Below are 22,913 nucleotides of genomic sequence, written 5' to 3'. Positions count from 1 at the left end.
TGAAAGGGTAGAGTGTATCTTTTGTATGAGTGGACCTCTTACTGTAGTATGGAACTCTGGATAATGGGTTACCTTTATCTGGCCTTTCAAATAGTGCATGCATGACTCTCAAGGGGAACACACTGAAATTCAAAGCACAAATCCGTATATAACTCTCAGAAGTGATGAGGAATTGCTGAGTGATCTGGTTCACTTGTTGTGTATGGAAAAAATGATTTGAAGTCTAGCATCCTGGAGGGTTTGGAACTAAATGAAGGAGGATCTATGCTTCTAGGGAGCTGAGGCCAAGGTGTGATGATTATTTACAGGCATGTTCATGCCCTCACAAGAAGCTTTCATAAGCAGATAGTACTGACCAAAAGCTCATGAAGAAATCTGTGGTCTTCTTTCATCTCTTCTACATCTAGAATTATCTGGTTCAACAAAAACTAGCTGAGCTTTCCATCAGGAAGATATTTGAAGGCTATCACAGGGAGAGGGAAAACACTCAAATTTTTCTCATTTAATTTGGCAAAAACTAAACAAAAAAAAACCAGTTTTCAAAAAGTACCTACAAAGAGAGTCTTTGGATGGCAATGTGTTTGTCTGTACTCCCTCAACTCAAATTGTAGCTTTCTCTGTTCTATTTGCCTGTGGTGAAATATATCCAACTAAGTGTTGGCTTGACCTTCTGACATCAGGATAAAAGACCTTGTCATATTTCAACATGGTTAAGTTTGTGTGCAACCATGGAAAGGAGAACTCAGATAGAAATGATTTGAACATGGCTAGTGGGAGCATTTTCCCTTGTTGTATTAGAAATAAACCAGTGCTCCTGATGGCAGGAAAAGGTTACTGTGCTGTGGGACATGCCTTCTGTGAGATGAGGCTCTGACCACTAATGATACTTGTGCTTTTCATTATGACAGAGGTGTTAACCACATCATGCTGGCTGTGCTCCAGCCCACGCCATTGCAGCCTTCTGCTTCTGCAGCTTTCTTCGTCTTCACCTCAGTTGGCTGTAGAATTCTTCACTTCCTGTCCTAAACTTTTGTGAGGTGTCATGGCTGTTAAACAGCTGCCATATTGCAGGCCAGATGTCGCTGCACTTTAGTGTGTATGAAATGTTCCTCCTATAAAATATTAAATTGTTTAAAAATCTGTTTTGAAGGTTTGTAAAACACTTAGAATTCCTTCAGATGAGAGGGCTATTTGTATACTCTTAAATTGTGTGTGAAAAATGTGCCAAAGTATTAAATACAAAGAGTGGAAATAATGTAGTCCCTCAGTCTCCTGATTGTGAAGGTAAGTTGACAGCTATTTTGAGGGAAACAAGTGGATATAATCCAATTAGGCGTTCAAAAATCTATAGCAAGATTTCTAATCAAAGGCCTTTAAAATGTAGTCATTGCATGGATTTTGGGAGTGGGAAGGGTCTGTTTTGACTGAAGTAGGGACTTTATTTAGGAACAGGAAACAAAAGGAAGGAATAAGCATACTTAATGTTATTTTAAATTGTTTAATTGAGGTATAATTAGCATGAAGTGAAGGAAAAGCTCTTAAGAGAGCCGTTTGATCAATTTTCACAAATGCATACCCTTGTGTAACCCCGTCCCTATCAGCACCCAGCAATTTTCATCACCCCATCACAGTTTCTTTATGCCCTTTTCCAGTCAGTGCTCACCTTTTTCCACCCTCGAACAACCATTGGTCTGATTTCTCTCATCATAGATTGAGTTTGACTCTTCTAGGACTCCATATAAATAGACTTAAGCAGCATGTACTTTTTTGTGTCTGGCTTCTTTCACTCTGCCTAATGTTTTTGAGACTCACCCATGTTGTTATTTGTATTAGTAATTTGTCCCTTTCTTTTGTTGCTGAGTACTGTTCCATTATATGAATATACAATAGTTTGTTTATCCATTATCCTGTTGATGGATATCTGGATTATTTCCAGTCTTTGGCTATTTTAAATAGTTTCCATGAACGTTCTTGTGGAAGGCTTTTTTTTAGACATACATTTTAATTTTTCTCATATAAATATCTAGGAGTGGAATTGCTGAATCATAGGGTAGCTGTAGTCATAGCATAGATGTTTAAGAAACTGCTGAACTGTTTTCCAAAGAGGTTCTACCATTTTACATTCCCACCAACAATGTACAAGAGTTCTGGTTATTCCACATCTGCTTCAATATTAATTCTTTTTCATTTTACCAATTCTAGTGGATGCAGAGTGGTACCTTATTTTTTTTAAACTTTTTATTTTCAAATAAGTTTGGATTTACAGGAGTTTTGAAACTTCTGTAAGTTTGGATTTGAAAGTTCCTATAAACCCTTCACCTAGCTTCCCTTAATATTAACATCTTGCATCTCTGGTACTTTGATCAAAACTAAGAGATTAAAATATAATGTTATATCAATTACACTTCACTAAAAATAAAGAGGTCAACATTGTTACAATACTGTCAACTAACCTGCAGATTTTATTTGGATTTCCTCAGTTTTTCAACTGTTATTGTTATTTTGTTGTTGTTGTCCTAGGATACAATCTAGGGTACTATACTGCATTTAATTTCATTATGGTTTTAATTTGAATTTTTCTGGTGACTAATGTTGATCATTTTTTTTATGTGTTCATTGTCCATTTGTAAAATTTTTTTTGTAAAGGGCCTGACCAGATGTCTTATCTTTAAAAAAAAAATTAGGGGTGATTATTTGCCTTTTTATCATGAATTTTAAATAACTCTTTATTTGTTCTGGATGTGGGTCTGTTGTCAGATATATGTGCTGCGAATGTTTTTTTCCAGTCTGTGTCTTTTGATGAGTAGAAGTGAGTATTTATCTTAAGAAGGGAGAATATAAGAGTTCTTATGGATCAGAAAAAAGACTCAGATTTAATATTTTAAAAATTAATCTGGAGAGAAGAACTTATAATGACTTCTTCAAAGATGTAGGTTAAACTAAGCTTGTCTGCACACTGAGATGTAATCCTGTAGGGGGATATATCAGGGATATATCAGGAATGGGTCTCATAATAATAATAGGGACCAATGGCAATAGTAATTGCTAATAACTACTGGGTACTTACTATGTAGTAGACCTTTTGCTTATTGCTTTATAGACATTTCATTTTATGATTATCCATGTTTAAAGCAAGGATACCAACGCTTAAAGAAGTTAAATAATAAATAATAATAGTAAATTAAGGCTAGAAAATGATGAATTCAGGCAGTCTGATTCTAGAACCTGTAGGCTTAAGTGCTGTACCATTCTGACAGGAGGAAATAAAATCATTGAACTTCAGTGTATGTGGCTATGAACATGGAAATGAAAGTGTACTGTTTCCTGATATTATTACTGTGGCAAAAGGTGAATATTGATAATTTTTTGGAAAACGCTATTTTATCCTTGGATAAAATAGGTGCCCTTCTACGTAGAGCACCATGTATGATTTTTTTAAGACTCAAAACTTCAAAGTGATGAAATCAGAAAGGTCAACTAAAATTAATAGCGAGAGGAAAAGGAAGAATGTAGTGATAGAGATGTTCAAGAACAAATTATGCAGATTGGAACTGATACATGAGGTTGAGGGGGAATATAACCAACATGTAAAAGTATCCAGAGTATCAATAAAATTAGCGTGGCCTTAGGCACTGGATCCCAGGACTATCGCATAAGCTTCTTCCATGAATGAAATCTTAATAAAAGTAAGAACTCTTTTACACAACTTATGGAACTTGTTAACTGAAGAAATAGTGAAGGGTGAAAATACATTCAGAGGAAGGATTGCAAGGTTTATCGAATGGCAGTTCCATGGATTATTTAGGGGAGCTAGGCTGTGACAGAGAAGTGACGGATTTTAAAGCTGATGTCTCAGAGGACAACTGTGTTCACATTTATCAAATCTCAATGTGAAACTTTAGGACATTCTGTATGCCTGAACAATTTGTCTTTTCCAGAATACAGCATTATATTTTTGTTATTGTATATGCACACTCTGACTCAAATGCCCTAGCCCTCTTCATCCTTTAAGACTCAGCTCTAAAGACACCTCTTTGTGAAGTCTTGCCCAACATTTCCAGAAAGTTAGTTACTCCCTGCTCTGTGCTTCTTGTAATTTCATTTGTTTAGCATCAATTACAGTGTTCAGGCAGTCTTACAGCCTAAATTTTTACTGGTAAATGACTGGATGGTAAGTTTTGAGGTCAAAGAGATCAAAGAAGGAGCAAAAAGGTATAATCCTTTTATGTATCCAGAACTAGAAAACTAGATATTGGTTAATTGTAGTGATTCCCATCTCAACTACTCTCCCCATTGTGAACTAAGGCTCGGAGAAGTTAAATATTTGTCCATGGTCAAACAGCTGCATAGAAGTATAGCCAGGATTGGAACTCATTGCTGTCTAACTTCAAATCCCATGCTTTTAATTAGTACAACATGAAGACTTTTTGACTCCTGTATCACAGTTTACTTTACTCCACACCTGGCTACCATTAAGAATAATTGTAGGGAACAAGGATGTTACTCCTTTCCTTAAGTGCTTTGTGCCTCCTTGACAGGCATCATTTTACTCTTTCTTGTGTATACTTTCTAGTTTAATAAGGCCTTTGAGTGCAAGAGTTTCCTTATCTTTATTACTTAGTCCATAGATCTAGCATAGTCCCTTGCACGTAATAGGTGCTCAATGAAAACTTTATTGAATTGAATTAAATCTTGCTGTGCTCCAGTGATCCAACATAGAGGCTGGGCTGTAGCTTAAAAATAAAACTCTCATTGCCTCAGCTTCCTTATAGCTCTCTCCAGTAAGTGATTGGCAACAACATAATCTCATGCCTGTGTTCTGGAATACATTAGCATTTGCTATTTTAATATGTCTTATTTTGGCTCTTTTAGAGAGTTATTACTAAAGAAGTTCTATTAAAAATAGTTACTATGAAAAAACAGCAATTTAAATTATAGAATTGGTCCTAAAGAAGGCAGAAAGTTAAAAGGAAATGGGCTATTCTAGTCTTCTGAAGCCCCAGGGAACAATAAATTTTATACAGTAAATTATATTTTTGTCACTTTTAACATTTTTTAAAAAATAACCTTGCCTTACATATGAATTTATCCTACATTTAGGAATAATGTAGTAATATATTGTTTTGTTATTTAAAGAAATTAAAATCTGATTGGGAGGACTAGATAAAGTTAAAAGATGCAACTGATAAAAGATGCAATTGATTTATTTCTACATGAGTGGAAAGCAGTCAGTACTATATGTCTTTAGAAAAATATTTGTGTAACTGATGAAATGGAAGAGGTGATTAAAACCTGGAACGGGTAGAGAGGATTTTGGAGAGAGTAGAGTTATCTGGGTATAACCTGTTTCACAACTGCTCCCAAACAGTTTTATATGGCTCGAGAAAAACACACCACCTTGCTAACTAGTCTTACTTTAATTTCATAGTTATTAAATTGAAATAAGTCTTGGTAATGCCCAGCAATCTTAGTGTTTTTCTTGTCCATTCACTCTCCTATTCTCACTTTCTCTTTCCTTAAAACCTAACAATACTTCTTTTTCCCCCTTTATCACTTACTTTCATTGGTGTAACAAACATGGATCCTTTAAACCTAAGTCAGACCATATGATTCTTCTGCCTAAAATCTCCCAGTGGCTTTCCTTGTTTCTCAGAGTAATGCCGCAGTTCTTAAAGTGGGCTCCAAGGCTCTGTGGTCTACCATCCACTCTCCACCCTACCCACTTCTGCCTGCTTACTGTATGACTTTCTCCTATTCCTCTCTCATTTGTTACCATCACTGGCCTCCTTCCTTTTCCTTGAAAATGCAGAGCATGCTCTTATAGAGGGACTTTTGCATTAGCTATTCTTTTGCTTAGAAATTTCTTCCCTCAGATGCCTGTGTGGCTTGTCTCTCACTTTTTTCAAGTCTCTGTTCAAATGTTAGAGAGGCTTTCTCCAACTGCCTATATAGAATAACTATCCCCACTCTGACCACAGTACTCTCTGGCTTCCTTACTCTGCTTTATTTCTCTCCATGTTTTATTTTATTTATATATATATATATATATATATATATATATATACACACACACACACACACACATTTATATATTTATATATATAAATATAATGTATATATGTATATATATGTGTATATATATAATTCTTTGTTATATATATATATATATATTTATTTATCCATTTAGTGTCTGTCACTTCTTGTTTAAATGTAAAGGACTTTGTTTTATTTTGTGTTATATTCTCAGAGCCTGCATGTTGTAGACACTAAATTTTGAATGAATGGATGAATAAACTAGTAGATATTTGAAAAATGGGTAGACATTTGAAAGATGAATTCTAGGAAAGCCATTTCATGTTAGTAAAATGGTACCAGGAAAAACTAGAGGTGGGAATATGCATGATCTATAGTAGAGATAGTGAGTAGACCAGTATGGCTGGGGCATTGGGTTTGAGTTGGGAAATGGCAGGGCAAGGTTTAGAAAGTTATGGTGGAGTATATTGTGAAAAGTTCTGAAGAACAAACTAAGGTGTTTTATTTGTATGTGAATATAAATATAATGTGAAGTGATTACAGGTTTTAGAAATATGAAATGTCTTCCCTGCCACAGGGACAGAATCCATTAGGCACATCCCTTTGATCTGTCCAGTGTCCCTATTGTCAGATCCCCAGAAGCTTGCCTTATTTTGGAATATAGATGAACATATTTTAATTACTTTTCATTTTTGAGCTGGAAGATACATTTGACATACTGTTCAAACTCCTACCATGGTGCTGTAAATACTTTCATGGCAAGAACCATTGTTTAGCACATTGTCTGCTATTTAGTAGGAGCCAGTAAATATTTTATGAACACTGTTGTTGAGTGGAATCAAGTTCCAAAGAATTTGAGTGACTTACCTTAAGGTTGCCCAACAGAGTAGCTCCCAACTCTAGTCTTTTGGCAACTGTTCTTCATAGTTTCTTTACAGTAAGTGATTCAAGGGATTAACCACATAATCCAGACTTTAGACTTAGATTTTTCCCCCTTACATAATTAACTATTAAAATACAACAATATTTATTGTATTAGAGGTAAACAATTAAATGAAATATACTTGAATTAAAATGGAATGGAATAGAACTTTAAGCACAAGTTATTTATCTCTAGTTGATTGTTTATTAGGATTATAATCTTATTTAGAATGCAGAGTGAATTTTCTTTACCATAATTTTATCTTGGCCTCTGCTTGGGGGGTACATTAGAATGCCACATCTGTTTCTAGGTGCTTGATAATTTTTTTCTTCTGATTCTTAATTTTCTTTTATTTCTTTTTATCAAGAAGAAATGAAATTTATTTCCTTTGCTTTAAGATATCACACATTTCAGTGACTTTACCCTAAAAACTGAGACAGGAATCCCTTTGTCTGTATGAAAAGTCTTATAGGTGTTAGGAAATCTATTGATTTCATAGAGAAAACTTACTCCATAGGATGTCCCCCCCACAACTGTTTGCCCTTTCATCTGTTTTTATTGTTGTTATTTTGTGATTAACTTAAATATCTTATAACTTAGCAGCTTTACATCCATATCTCTTCTCACTGCCCCAGATTCTTTACAAGACAATGTTTCTGAGGGAGTATCCTGTAGCAGTTGAAAGGGAGGTTTACATGCTATTCAGATCAGTAGACATTTTCATTTTTTATGACAGGTGACCTTTTGTCTCTTTACCTGAATTTTTTTCCTTTAACATATATTTAAAAATTTTTTCCTTTAAAATATTTTAAAACATACATGACCAAGATGAAACAAAACCTAATCTGGGGTGGGGGAAGGGGGAATAGAAGAGGTATTTTCTCACCGTGATAATTTGAAAGTGGCTTTTTAAGATTAGCATGGAGTTAGTGACTAGTTACATGAACATTTGGAGGGAAGAAAGCCAGTAAGGAAGATGTTGTTTAATCCAGGGCTCAAGTGTTAGTGTTAAGGAGATTTCAGAGAAATAGTAAAGACTATGCAATTGTAAGGGTAGGATTGAGTTTTTTTTGAAGAGTAGTAAGGGAGAAATAAAAATAGCGGTAGACATAAGGCATTTAGGAAGACAAACTGGTTTTAGATGTGTTGGGGGGGAGGGGAGACAAGCATAGAGGTAGAAATAGCCACCAAGTCGGTGATGATATTAGACAAGGAATTAGAAGAGATGCCAATATTGGAAATAGAATTTTGAACTTTCAGTACTCTAGTGTTCTTTTACCTAAGGACTATTTGGATCTCCTGCTGGAGCCAGAGTGAGAACAAACAGGAGGAATGAACATTTCTTTAGCCCATCAGTAAGTTAGTTACTATGTTAACCTTTCATAAACACTAGTTCAGTGACTCTTACACTAACCCTGTGAATGTATGAATCTCTTTTTCCACATGAGGACATGAAGGGACTTGTTAGCACGTGGTAGAGCTGGGGTTAAAGTCCTTATTTTGTTTCCAAAGTCCACTTTTTTTCCCATTTATATAACATTGATTCTGACACCTAGGAAGGGGAAAACTGGAAAGGAACTTTGGGGATAGGGATTAAAAAATACACAAGGATAACAATTTGGGGATGAGAGGGGTGGTTGGAGAGCATGAAAGAGTTAAGTTGTCTAAGAAAGAAAACAGGGAGTTGCTTAGGCACTGTGAGAATCTGATTATTTGACTAGTAATATTTATCCCAAACCAGGATATATCAGTGTGAAATTGATTCTATTTGAGATCTTTTTGCAATTGTCTGGTGGCTGGTATGGTTGAGATCTTCTTTCAGTATTTCATATACTCAATACATAATATAAACATATTCCCACCTTTGGCTAAAGATTCCATGAGGGATAGCTACTGAAACTGTCAGAATTTGGAAGGGTTCTAATTATAATATCCCATCACACTCCAAATAAGCAGTCAGATCACAGCAGAGTTTGAACCATAGAGGAAGAACATTTTGACTTGTCAGCCAGAATATATAGCTACTACACAAAGATATCATCTCAACTGTTTAACATTAAATGTCGGCTGTGCAATATTAGGTTTGGCATATGGAATTGCCAATATTCCACCATCTTTAACAAGAATCACAAAATAATAAGAGCAATAATTTATTCTCATTACTAAATCACAAGGACTTATCCTTGTGATTTAGTAATGCTTACATGACTATTTCATTTAATTTTCAGTAAACTGTGCTATGGATGCTATTTCCTCCTTTTAGAGGTGAGGCTAAGAAATGCTAAGTGTTGTCCATGGGAATATAGGTTGAACAGTAGCAGAGTTCATATTGTAATTGAGATCTCTCTGACTGAAAATGCCCTGCCTTTCAGTATACTAGTTTTATTCCTTGTGGAGAATTCTAACAACGAAGACATTTGTAGTAATAATTACCTGCCTGCAGTATTCATCTCATGTGGAATATGCTATTTACATTTTAATTAAGCCATGCAGAAATGGATATCTTGCCTCTGTTGCTGCAGGTACCTTCCTAATGTGGCTGTTAGTTTAGAATAACTTTATTCTGAGGTCAATCTAATGTAGTGTTCCCTCTTTCTTTGCCTTACAAAACCCTTCTCTAGACACTTTTGCTTTTGTTGCTTAAATATCCTTTTGGAAAATAGGAAGGCTGTTTAAAAGAATATATCAATATGAAAAGATTTCTTTCTTTTCTTTTCATTGTTTCTTTTAAAGTAAGCTACTGAAGTTGCTATTTAAATAAGTTGTCAGAAACACTGGAATTAGGGAATACTAAACCATTGCTCCTGGGGGAAATACAAGCTCCTGTGAATTTCTTGTCATATTTTCAATCAATACATAACCTTGTTTTATATGTGTTGCTGTTTACAGACATCTTATTTAATAAGTACTTCATACAAATAATTCCTACAAATAATTATGTTACCAAACTAAACTCAGATCTGCTTTCCTCTGTACAACAAAGCCAATCTCCTGACACCCAGTTGTAGTGAAGGAAAGTACAGCATTTATTGCAGGGCATCAAACAAGGAGAATGGGAAGCTAACACTCAAAAGACCTGAACACCCTGATGGCTTTCAGGGAAAGACTTTTAAAAGCAACTTTAGGGTGAGTGTTTAGGGTGTGTGATTAGTTAGGGTTAGCAGAGACTTTCTTCTGATTGGTTGGTGGTGCAGTAACAGGGCAGTGTTTCCAGAATTTTAATCGTCAACCTTCTGGTTCCAACCAGTTGGGAGTCTACGTGCTTGTGGTCAGCATGTGGTCACCATCCTCCACCTGGATGGGGGGGGGTCTAGTCTTAGTTTCTGCAGAACAGCTAAAAAATATGCATCATATTGCTTTGTATATCCCTTGAGGAAGAACTCAGACTCTGTATTATTGCTGACTATTGTTTAAGCTATCATTACTTTTCTTGATTGACTACATTTTTTAGTTTCTGCATTCTCTCATGTTTCAAATTGTTAACTACTTGTGCCTGCTCTTTGGAACTCAGGGAAGGCTGAGGAGACTCGAGCTTTTATTTTTTTCTACTAACAAGAAATGAGGGGCACAGAAGAGCTTTTGTATCTAGGAAGTCTCTGAAGGGTCCTGCTCAGTTTTAATTGTATGTATTATTTTTTTTATAATAAAACACTGGGTAAGAAAAATGTAACATTCTCTTAACCCTGGGTAGTGTGACTAACTTTTTTTGGCTTTCAGCCTCACCACTACACTTTTTAAAAAAATTGGTCATCATCTCATGAATCTACAAATTTGCCCACTTTTTCATCTTTTCCATAGCTTCACCACATGCTATAGATGTTATTTTAGCACTATCTGGAGCGGCCTCTTTTCTCTGGAGGTACTATGTTACTGATTCATTGACATCGAACTCTAAGGCCAACAGAACCAGAACTTACTGCCTGATGGAAGCTTATCTGCTACATGCAGTTCTTCTGGAAGACACGTCACAGCTTTCTTGCACTTAGGTATCATAGAGAGCACTTTAGCACTATGCTTGGAGGCCATGTTAGTGATATCACTAACAAAAAGTACAAAAATGAGAAAATGTGGCACAAAAATAGACTGAGAAAAGCATGCTTGTTTGCAGTTTGAGAGCGGAAACAAGAAGACAGATTGTCACCTTGTCTGACCTCAGTTGGGAACATGAGAGTGGGATGTCTGAATTTTTGCTGTTCTGCATATGTCTGCAAATGAGCACGAAAGCACCATGAGTACTGACTTTAGGGTTATAAATACATTTTAGCAAGTAGACAAATTTGCAAATACAGAATCAGCAAAAATAGCATCAAAACTGTGATTGGATTATTATAAACCAGTTATTTATGCATTACAATTTTCAGACTTTTATAATGTTTTTAATGAATTAGGAAAAATAAGGTAACATCTTAAAGTTATCACATGCTTCAACTGTGTATTTCTCAGAGTAGCCCTGTAAAGAAAAGAACTGAATTTATTATCAGGTTACTGTTAGACAAACAGAAGCCGAAGTAAAGCAATTATTTTAAAATCACAAAACAAGCTACTGGTTAGTCAAAAAGTAACTGTGGCAAAATAGCACCAAACTGGCAGGGTTTTTTTCCCCTCCTACTTCTGTTAGTACTACCCAACACCTCTTACTTTTTTTTCTATTTTTGAGAGCTTGCTGATGGAAAATGATTTCTTTGAGACTATAGTCTTTTTTCCTTTATTTCTTATGCCTGCTCAAAGGTATGTGTTTATTTAACAAATGTTCATTGAAGGCTTTACCTAACAATATTTACTGTTTTGAACATTTGTGTAAAAAGTATGATGTGGTGGTTAAAATCTCAGGCTATGGAATTAAGTCTAGTTCAAATGCTGGCTCTACCTTTATTAGCTATATGGATTTGGGCATGATATCTATCATCCTTAAATCTATTTCTCCACTTCTAAAACTGGTGAAATAATAATATATTGTTTTATAGAATACAAACTTGTGGTTGCCAAGAGGGTGGGGGGTGGGAAGGGATAGACTGGGATTTCAAAATGTAGAATAGATAAACAAGATTATACTGTATAGCACAGGGAAATATATACAAGATCTTACGGTAGCTCACAGAGAAAAAAATGTGACAATAAATATATATATGTTCATGTATAACTGAAAAATTGTGCTCTACACTGGAATTTGACACAACATTGTAAAATGATTATAAATAAAAAAATGTAAAAAAATAAAACAAACAAAAAATAATATATTGTTTTATATATAAGTAATTAATGTATAATTCATATATATAAATAATCATTAGGTTGCCATGAGAGTTAAATGAGATAATTTGTATAAAATGCACAGCACATTGCTAGACACATAAAAGCATTTTATAAGAAATATGCATTATTATTACAAAGAACTTTTTTTTTTTTAGTGGAAGTACTGGGGGTTGAACCCAGGACCTTGTGAATGCTAAGCACACACTCTACTACTGAGCTAGACCCTCTCTGTCAAAGAACCTATTTTAAATGAGAACACAGTGTTTGTATCACCTTTGTTATTTATTAGTTGTTTGTTTTATAATGAAGTCTCAGAGAAGTTAAGGGATTTGCTTTCTAGACTCCACCATTATGGAGTTGTCCTTCCTATAAAGTTATAGTGAACACTGTTTTTCCACTGCTGGAGTATTAATTACAAGATAATATGGTAAGTCAATCAAAATGAAATGTGAGCAAGGATTATGTTTGTTGTCTTCATGGTTGATTTCCTGGTTGCCCAATCCATTGACTGGCACATAGTATGTCCCCTGTGTATGACTACTGAATGAATAGATTACATGTCAAGGTCACAATTTTTTATTTGTGGAGGAGTAAATCAACCTCCTATTTTCTATTTACATTCTTATTTCCCAATATTACTGCCATTATACCCATGCTTCTTTAAGCATTAACCTAGATTAAAAAAGTAAAGAATAGAAAGATACACAAAACACAGCTCCTATTCAAGGAGCTGTGCAGTCTGTTACAGATAGCAGATGGATAGTGTATTACTTTCCTGTGGTTGCGGTAACAAACTACCACAAACATAGTGGCATAAAACAATAGAAATTTATTCCTTCACAGTTCTGGAGGCCAGAAGTCCAAAATCAAAGTGACATCAAGGAGGCTCCATTTGAAAGCCCTTGGGGAGATTCTGTCTCTTGCCTCTTCCAGCTTCTGGTGGCTCCACGTGTTCCTTGGTTTGTGGCTGCTTCACTCCAGTCTTTGTTTCTGTGGTAAAATTGCTTCCTCCTCTTCTGTCTGTTCTCTGCATGTCTCTTATCCACTTGTCATTGGACTTTGGGCCCACCCAGACACTCCAGGATGATCTCATCTCAAATCCTTAACTTAATTACATCTGCAAAAACCCCTTTTTCAAATAAGGTAACGTTCACAGGTTCCAGGGCTTTGAGATGGATATTTTGAGGGGCTATTTTTTAGCCTACCACAGCAAGCAACAGCTGTCAAGTCTGTTTTTATGAGGGTACAAACAGTTCCTTACTTCAGGTGTGAGAAATGATTATGTTGCCAACTACAACCAGGGAGATGGCAGTATGTACAAAACACAGCTCAGTCATGCTTAAAAATTGTCTTTTTAAAGTATATTAAGTTTTGAATATCTTTCCAGCCACCCATGCTAAGTTCTTTTTGAGAAATTTAATATGCTGTTCCCTTCCTCACAAGCACTCCCCCATCCCCAACCCCCCCTAGGAAGGATAGTGGAATACAGGCTCTGATACCAGATTGCTTGGCTATAAATCCCTGGCCTTACCCCCATCATTTACTAGTCATGTGGCCTTTGGTAAATCCTGCCTGTGAAATGAGGATTATAATAATTAGTTATCTCATTGGGTTGTTGAAAGGATTAAATGAGTTAATGCATGTAAATTACTTAGTATAGTGCCTGACAGAGTAAGCACTTAGTTAATGAATATTAACTATTGTTAGCTACTGTTGTACATACCTTTTTTAGAGATACAGGAGAAATGCAAGACATGGTCACTTTCCTTGATGTCTCTAAAATCCTGTGGAAAATACAGGGCTAATATAGCTGACTTCTAGTTGTAGGGTGAGGGACAAAAATTAAGGAGTCTGTATTAGAGGTTGTTATGGTAAATCTCATGTGAGATGAGGATGCCTGAACCAGTGCTGTGATAGGGAATGGAGTAGAAGGGTAGGATATGTGAAGAATTTTGATGGTAAAATAGACCAAGATTTAGCAACATAACTTTACCTTGTTATAGAGGGAAAAACTATCTTTCTTAGTTCCACTCTATTTCTAAAACCAGCATTGGTTAGCCTTTTTCTCTAAGGTGAATTAAGTATAAGATTCCATCCAGATCTCAAGTTTTCTCAATCTGGACTCTTCTGATTTTTGAAGAAATCCTCCAGGTCCAACAATTTGTTTGGGTGAACCAAGTGCCAGAAACCTAACCTAGTACCAACCTCTATTGTCGTCTGAATTATTCTTTGTTGAATAATCTACCCATACACCCACTCCCTTCTGCCCATAAGCTCTTGAAATACATGAGCTGGGTCTCAAATCTCTCTATATGAGAGAGGACTTCTTGAATAAATTATACACACTTAGGTTTTTCTGTAAATACTTATTCTCTTTCCAATCCCTTTCTCTGATGAAAACAGGGAAATAGCCAAGAAGAAAGAGCAAAAGTCTTGAGAAAAGAGGTGGCTGTTGTTTCTTTTCTTTAAACAGTGTGATCTCACAGTAGTTTTCTACTTTGTAAATATGCAGCAAAGTACACACTTATTCAGCCAGATACATCAACATTATTATCTCAGCAACTGTTCTAGTTTCTCTGATAAATCTAATAAAATGTTATTAAAATTAGTAACCCAAACAAAAGTGAAAATGGAATCCACTTAGGAAATAAAGTTGAAGATAAAATTAAAACAAAATTAGAACATTCTTACTTTATTTTCATAGTTCAGCCTTCATATAGTTGTTATTCATTCAAATAAGATAAATGTAACATTTCATCTGCTATACTGAACACCAGAATAACAAAACTAATAGCATTAAGTTTTCCCATTAATAATGGTTTGATGTTATCTTTATTCAGCATCAGTTCCCTGCTTCTAAAATAGTACATTTGCAATCAATCTTTAGTTAGTGGTTGTAGCTGGAGAGCTATTTATTAATAGTAAATGGGAACAGGGCATTATGACTTTTATTTATAATGAATATATTGGTGCCTAAAGTTGAATTACTATGAATTACATAATTCAAAATTTTTCATGATCTCTTCCTGTGATCACCAGGTAATTTTTTTTTCTCCATAAATTTGTTGCAGGCTTTCAAAATCTCACATTAAAGATATTTTATTTGGCATTTCAAATTATTCTCTTTGCTCATTCAAGCTCCCCTGGACTTTAAACCTCTCTTTTGTCACTATGTATATGTTTGGTAGAGTTGGTAGTGGGGATGTGGAAGAAGATGAGGATGGGTACAGTTTTTGTTTTTGTTTTTTTGAGAAATTATTTCATTTTTGTCCATTTGCTTATTATAGGTAATTTGAAAATACACACATAGAAAGGAAGGTTAAAGACATGACCCAAATATTCTTCTGGGAAATTCCAATGAAAAGCACAAGCCCCTTATTTTTTGCCCTTGGCAAAATGGTATATTCTTGTTTTTAGAAATTGTCCACATTGGGTAAAACAAATTTTGAAATTTACCTTTTGTTATTACTAAGATGTGGTCATCAAGACCATCTAGTATAGATGTACTATTTACACAGCAGATACTTTTTAAAGTTTTGGCTGGGTGTTTTGGAGGCAGTGTCTCCACTATACAGAAGAATCTACCTTCAGAAACAAAGACATTTGTGAGCAGGAAATTTTTTGAACATTGGAGGGATTTTCTGAAATTAGTGAATCAGCTTGGATGGCAGCTTTATTCTGAAAGACATTTCTTTCTTTGTATCAAAGTTGTGACTTGCTGTTGATCTAGAAGAAAGATTGCTTACTTATTCAGGTAATTTGTCATGTAATCATGATTATATAGCTCAAATGTAGAAAACTACAGATACTCAATTTTGTGTTACTACTTTGTTGAGGTCATTCTTGGCAAGGGTTATTACTACAGCCTCTGATTGATGGGAGGCACAATAAGCTTTCTTAAATTTATAATTCATTAATGTAGTTTATTATTATTCTCACTTGGTTTGTACAAATCATTGCAAAATTATATTGAATAGTGGAAGCCACTGTAGTCCTTGTAAGAAAAAAATTCATATTTTTATTTTGGTTGCTTAGTGAAATCTAGAATATACAATATGATGGTGGCTATTACATGGCTTAGGAGTTAATATATAAATTTAATATCTTAGAAAAATGATCATTTGTATCAAAAGTGTTTTTCCCTAAACAAGCAATTCTCCAAGGAAGAAATACAAATGATCAATAGGTACATGAAAAAATGCTCTATGTCACTAATTATCAGAGAAATGCAAATCAAAACTACAATGAGGTATCACCTAACACCAGTCAGAATGGCCATCATTCAAAAATCCACAAATGACAAATGCTGGAGAGGCTGTGGAGAAAAGGGAACCCTTCTACACTGCTGGTGGGAATGCAGTTTGGTACAGCCACTATGGAATACAGTATGGAGATTCCTCAAAAGACTAGGAATAGACTTACCATGTGACCAGGAATCCTGCTCCTGGGTATATATCCAGAAGGAATGCTACTTCAAGCAGATACCTGCTCCCCAACATTCATAGCAGCACTATTTATAATAGCCAAGACATGGAAACAGCCTAAATGTCCATCAACAGATGACTGGATAAAGAAGATGTGGTATATTTCTACAATGGAATACTATTCAGCCATAAAAACTGACAACATAATGCCATTTGCAGCAATATAGATGTTCCTGGAGACTCATTCTAAGTGAAGTAAGCCAGAAAGAGAAAGAAAAGTACCATATGAGATCGCTTATATGTGGAATCTAAAAAAAAAAAAAAAAGGACATAAAGACAAAACAGAAACAGACTCATAAACATAGAAACCACAAACTTGTGGTTGCCAAGGGGTGGGGGTTGGGAAGGGACAGATTGGGATTTCAAAATGTAGAATAGATAAACAAGATTATACTGTATAGCACAGAGAAATATATACAAGATCTTGTGGTAGCTCACAGCGAAAAAATGTGATAATGAATATATGTATGTTCATGTATAACTGAAAAATTGTGCTCTACACTGGAATTTGACACAACATTGTAAAATGACTATAAGTCAATAAAAAAAGTAAAAAAGAAGTGTTTTTCACCTCTAAACAAAGAACATGCCCACACAGAGCTATTCCCCAAAATACATATCTTATAAATACATTAAGAGATAACTGCATCAAATGGGACTATATTTCTGGGAACTAAAATATTTTCTGTGTTGCTGATTAGGGGTAGGACTTGATTAAATAGAACTAGGATGGTTGTCTTCCTTCTGTTGGAAATCTTAGGCTTTTGGGAATGGGGGTTTAGGGGATTCTTTGAGCTAAGTAATAGAAGAGAGGTAGAAGGAACGATGGTAGCAAAGTTGTTTTTTATAATTACATAAATAATGATGCAATGTCAGATAATGGAGCAGAATAGAAATCTCAAAGAAAGATCGATGTATGTGTAACTTATATGTGACAAGGTGGCATCTCAAATCAGTGGTCCTGTATATGAAAGATAAGTCTATTATTAGGTTAGTAGAAAAAATATTAGTGAATATCTGTGTGACTTAAGAGCTCAATAAATGATCCATAAAGGAAACACTAATAAACTAAAATTAGGATTTTGTGCGGTGAACCCTCCGGGGGCAAAATTGAAAGACAGATAACAGAAGGAGAAAATATATTGGCAATGTCTATAATCAACGAGGGACCAATATTTGAGATACACTCCTGGAATCAACAAGAGAAAAATAGTTTAAGGTACAGAAAATTTGCTTGGGAGAAAACCCTGAAAGCTAACAATGATGGGCTCAAAATCACTTGTAATTTTGAAGACACATTTTTAAAACAATGAGATATTACTTTCTACCTGTTAGACTGGCAACATTAGGAAGTGTGACGAAGTGTTGATGCATAGGGATACAGGAACTCTCATGTAACGCTGGTGGGAAATCTAGACTGGGATAGCTATTCTGGAGAGCAAAGGAAGAGTATCCTTACTCTTTTCTTTTGGAAGTCCAGTCCTGTAGTTATTCCCATTGAAATTCTCATATGGATCCATAAAGGGACATGTTACAAGGGTATATTCATTGCAGCTTTATCTGTGGTGGAGAGAGTTGGAGCAATCTCGGTGTTCATTACTGGGAGATTGTACAGAGAAAATGAGTACAAAGAGTATTATGCAACAATTAAAAACAACTAATTTGTTATACATAGCAACATGGATGGACCATAAAAATATGTGAAAGAAATAGTGGTATATAATAAAATACCTCTTACGTGAATTAAAAATACATGCTCACAAGATAATTACAGTTATAAAAGCACATGCAAAAATACATAAAATACATTAAAATAGTTGTCTGTCTTCAGGATAGGGGGACCTGAATGTTATATACCTATAAAGAGAAATAAAAAAAAAATAAATGCAATAAGAGAGGGGCTTTGCCAAGATCCATGATGGTAATGTATCCTGAACTGAGTATAATTAATTCTACCCTCTGAACTTGAGATAACAAATAAAACAAACAAGAATGAAAACAATAATAGAAGTTAAAAATAAAAAATAAAAATTATCTGTAATTTCTCTACAAATTCTATATTGTTTGAAAGAATGAATTTTGTTGCTGTTGTTAGTATTTATAACTCTGGTGCCTGGCACATAGTAGTAAGTACTAAGTAAATTTTTGTTAATTAAATGAGTAAAATGGATGGATGAGTGAATACAACTATTTTTCAGTGATCCTATGTTCCTTACAGTTGTTATCTTCATGCTTTAAAGTGCTCTGTATCAGGGAAGTAAATATAGTCTCTCTGTTTCAGTGGCTGTGTGCATTATATCACAAACTGGTTTAACTAAGTCAGAGACTTCTTTATAAAATACAATTTTGATTATTTCCATGATTAAATGCCTTATTGGCTCCATATAAGCTTTTAGGGTCAAAATGACTTTTTAAAACTTAATCATACACATGATTTCTTCTTGCGCAGGATTACCAAATCATTAATTTTACACTAATCCAACCCTATCCTTGACTTCGTTGATCCAGAGAAGATTATAAAATGTTAGAGTTGCAAGGGGCCTTTGAGGTCATTCTAATACAAAACCTCATATCACTGGTCAGAGACTGAAGGTAATAGGGGGACATTATTCTGTCTTCATAATGTCGCAGTGTATTCTGTCTTCAGTCAAGGGTACTTTCTAGACACCACATGATGTTGCTTTTTAGTAACCTCGAGTAAGGACTAAACATGAACATTTGCCTAGAAAGATAAAGCAAGGAACATAAAGAAAGTTAAAGTGCAGACTCGTCTATTTGCTACCTTGAGACTTATGAGATTTTTCCTTTCTATGGATAGAAGTCTGGGCAAAAAAAGAAAAAATAAAGTTGTCATTGGTCTGAAGCCCAATGCCAGCTATTAACTATCTGAACTGAGAATGAACAGTAGATATTTTCTTGCTAATGCCGAAGAGCAGGTGGAAAAAGGAAAGGTTAGAATAGAAGGTCCTTGGGTTGCTAAGACTGATGTAAACTTGGCTTTCTATAGTTTTCCACAAGCCAAGATAAATTTTTCATGGTGCATAAGCATATATGTCATGCTTAGCTTTGAGTAGTTTGTTGTGTGATAGATGAAAAGATCCTACAGGAGTCTCATTGGGAAGTCATATTCTCCCCTCACCTTTTAATTACAGATAGTCAGTTGTCTAGTAATGTAAAGTGACTGATTTATGCAAAAAAAGTACTTGCCAAAGAGTTTTCCAATAGTAAATTTATGAAAGTCAGGGAATTTTAATGGTAAGAAACGTAAATAATGTAGTTGTGGGAATCCAGACAGTTCTGGTTACCCAAAAGGCAAATTAAACATATACTTAAGGTGCTAGTGAAAATAAGTGCACCAGATTAAATAAATAATACTATATATATACATATATTTTTAAGTGTAAAAGTGGCTACCATGGGGAAAATCAGAAATATGTTGGGCTTTCTTATACTATTTTTTCTTTTACAAGTTAGCATTGTTTTACTTTGAATTACATGGTGGGAGATATATAATGAGGAGGTCCATAGTTTTTTGGTCCTGTAAAGGTCTTAGTCCCTAATCTGAAAAATTCATTATTCAAGCCAGGAGTGAATGAGTCATGTGTATAACAGACTTGTTTTTAATATTCCCTTAGGCCTCAGAATTTCTATCTTGAGTTGATTGGACACCCCCTCTTCTCTTACTTCTAGCCTCCGGTCAATTTGGAAAGACAGCCACCATAATTGGGTTGTTTCTGAACTCTCCCAAGTTAAAATCTTATGAGGCATCTATCCGTAACAAGTGGTGGTTTGGGGTCACTAGTGGTTACTCAACTGAATCATCATCTAAATATTTTACTTTGTTTGCTTTACCAGTTCATTATTTAAATTATTTTTTCCCAAACTTAGCTTAGAGTCTGTCTGAGGCTTGACCACATGTGAAGTTTGACATTTTAAAGGTCAGCTGGTTTGAGTTATTTATTTGTAAGAGTCAACAGATTTGCTTTTTCTTTTTAAACAGGGAAATGTCTATTATTTTTTCCACTTGAAAAACTAAATAAAACATACAAATATCTCATGAGCTTTCTTCAGTCTTTCCCAGAAAGAGTCTGTATTTGTTCTGAGACAGAGCACAGGGAAGTTACAACCTCAGATGGTTTGGAGACAGTTTATATTGCAATAGCTGAAGGGTTGAATAAGGGGAAACCTGTAGAAAGAAGACTTCCACTGGTTTAAGTGGAGAGAAGAAAATATGCCTTCTTCATAGTAGTTATAGTAGTCTATAAATTCCAATATAGAACCACATTTGGGACATGGCTGGGGTGGAGCTAATATGGTCGTATGTGCTAAGCAGTCTGGGATATTCTGTTGCCTTTTAGTTTACAACCAGCTTTGTTACCAGGTCCAGACTTGTCCTGTTCGCTGCATAACAGGTCAGTAAATCAGGAGACGAGTTGTTAGGGCAAGGAATAGTGACTTTATTTGGAAAGCCAGCAGACCAAGAAGATGGCAGACTAATGTCCTGGAGAACCATCTTCCCCAAGTCAGAATTCAGGCTTCTTTAATACTAAAAAGGGGAGGAGGTATGCTTGGTTGTTGCAAACTTCTTGGTGTACGGATTCTTTGTTCTTGGAATCCTTTGTTCTTGTAGCTGTCCACGTGGGTCAGATCATGGTGTCCCTGAAACCTTCAACAAAATGAGCGTTATTTTCTATTCTGCTACCTGTTATCTTTATATGAATGGAAAAGTGTTAATATTCTTAAAGGTTACAACTTTGAGAATAGGCTTCCTGTATATTTTAGATTATAGGCAATGTTGTTTTACAAAAGGTGCAGAACCAGCAAGACTAGGCGTAGGAAACAGGAAACCGAAGCACAGTGTTAAAGACAAAGGAAGAGATCTAATATTGAATCAGTTTGTTCTTTTCTATTACAGCTCCAGTATCCATATCTTTTTGAGCTTAAACCTCCATGGAAATTCTTGGCTAAAATTCAGAAGAAAACAGTTTAGAATCTACCACTTTCTTATAATTGCTCTCTCCTCTAAAGCGTGATTCACATGGCAGAGGATGATCTTCTTAGAATGCAAGCAAGATCATACACTCCCTTGCATAAAACCTTAACTTTTTTCCATAGCCTGGGAGAGCCCAACATGATCGGAACCCCAGCCTAGAAGGATTTAAATTTTGGCTGAGGTTGGGAATGACTTAGAGAGGGAGTGGACCAAGGGAGCCTGGCCTTTGGTTGGTAGAAAAGCTGCGGTTTAAAAAAGCACCACCATTTAACTATCTTCTCTTTTTGTCACCCTGGTTGCTTTCATATTGCAATCTTCGAAGTCTTTTCATTGTAGTATTAACAGCTGTAATTCTGTGTGTTACTAGTACTTTTTAAAATGTACTTTGATAAAATATGCTCAGGTGAAGCGCCTCTTCTCTCCCACTTTATTGTGTTTCATTCTGGTCTCTTTCTGTTTCTCCAGTTCATTTCTTATTTTCAGTTACTTTAATTTATCAAGCTATTTCTGCCTCAAAACCTTCACACAAGCTATTCCTTCTACCTGAACCTCCCCCTCCCTCTCTTTGGTCAAATTCTACTCATTCTTTAGAACTCAGTGTAGTTCAGTCCTCATCAAAGAGAACTTTCCATGAATGACTGAAAATTACTGTGAGAGAAACAATGAACAATGAAGAGTAGACTCTCTCAAGGAGCATGTAAGATTGCTAGGATGGTACATTCTGAATACATGACAATTTTATGATACCAGACAGCTAATAAGTTGAGTCCTGAGTGCTTAAAAGAGACAGTGACCATTTTCAGCTGAGGCTTTTGTTACGGACCTTACAGAGTAGGTATGTTTTGAAAAGAACTTAAAGTGTAAGTGTAAAAGAGGGGCACATGAAAATGAAAGAACTCCTGTTTGGGAGAAGTGAATATGAGAGTTGGACTGAAGTGGAGAGACTGATTGGGGAAGAAGCTCATTAAACTTCAGAGACAGAAAAGACATATTCAGATTCAAATGACTTTGAAAACCTGCCATGTGTCAAGTATATTAATATTTGTTTTACTTAATTTGTATTTAACCCAGCTATATGAAGACATTGTTACTTATCATTATATTCTAGATAAGGAAATTGAGATTCATAAGGGTTAAGTGACTTGTCCAAGATCATACAATTAGCAAGTGGCAGAAATTGGAATTTAACTCTTTATCACCTTACTTAGAGTTTAGTTCTCTTTCTACT

General features: G+C 35.2%; 1 protein-coding gene across 2 annotated transcripts in view; it reads left to right on the top strand.

The window, feature by feature from the left end:
- Nucleotides 1–22,913, top strand: part of HPSE2 (heparanase 2 (inactive)) — a 569,659-nt gene that overhangs the window by 163,187 nt on the left and 383,559 nt on the right. The window lies entirely within an intron of this gene.

Source organism: Vicugna pacos, chromosome 11 (assembly GCF_048564905.1).
Source record: "Vicugna pacos chromosome 11, VicPac4, whole genome shotgun sequence".
NCBI classification, from domain to species: domain Eukaryota; kingdom Metazoa; phylum Chordata; class Mammalia; order Artiodactyla; family Camelidae; genus Vicugna; species Vicugna pacos.
The sequence above is the reverse complement of the archived record's forward strand: the minus strand, read 5'-3'. Positions and strand labels throughout refer to the sequence as shown.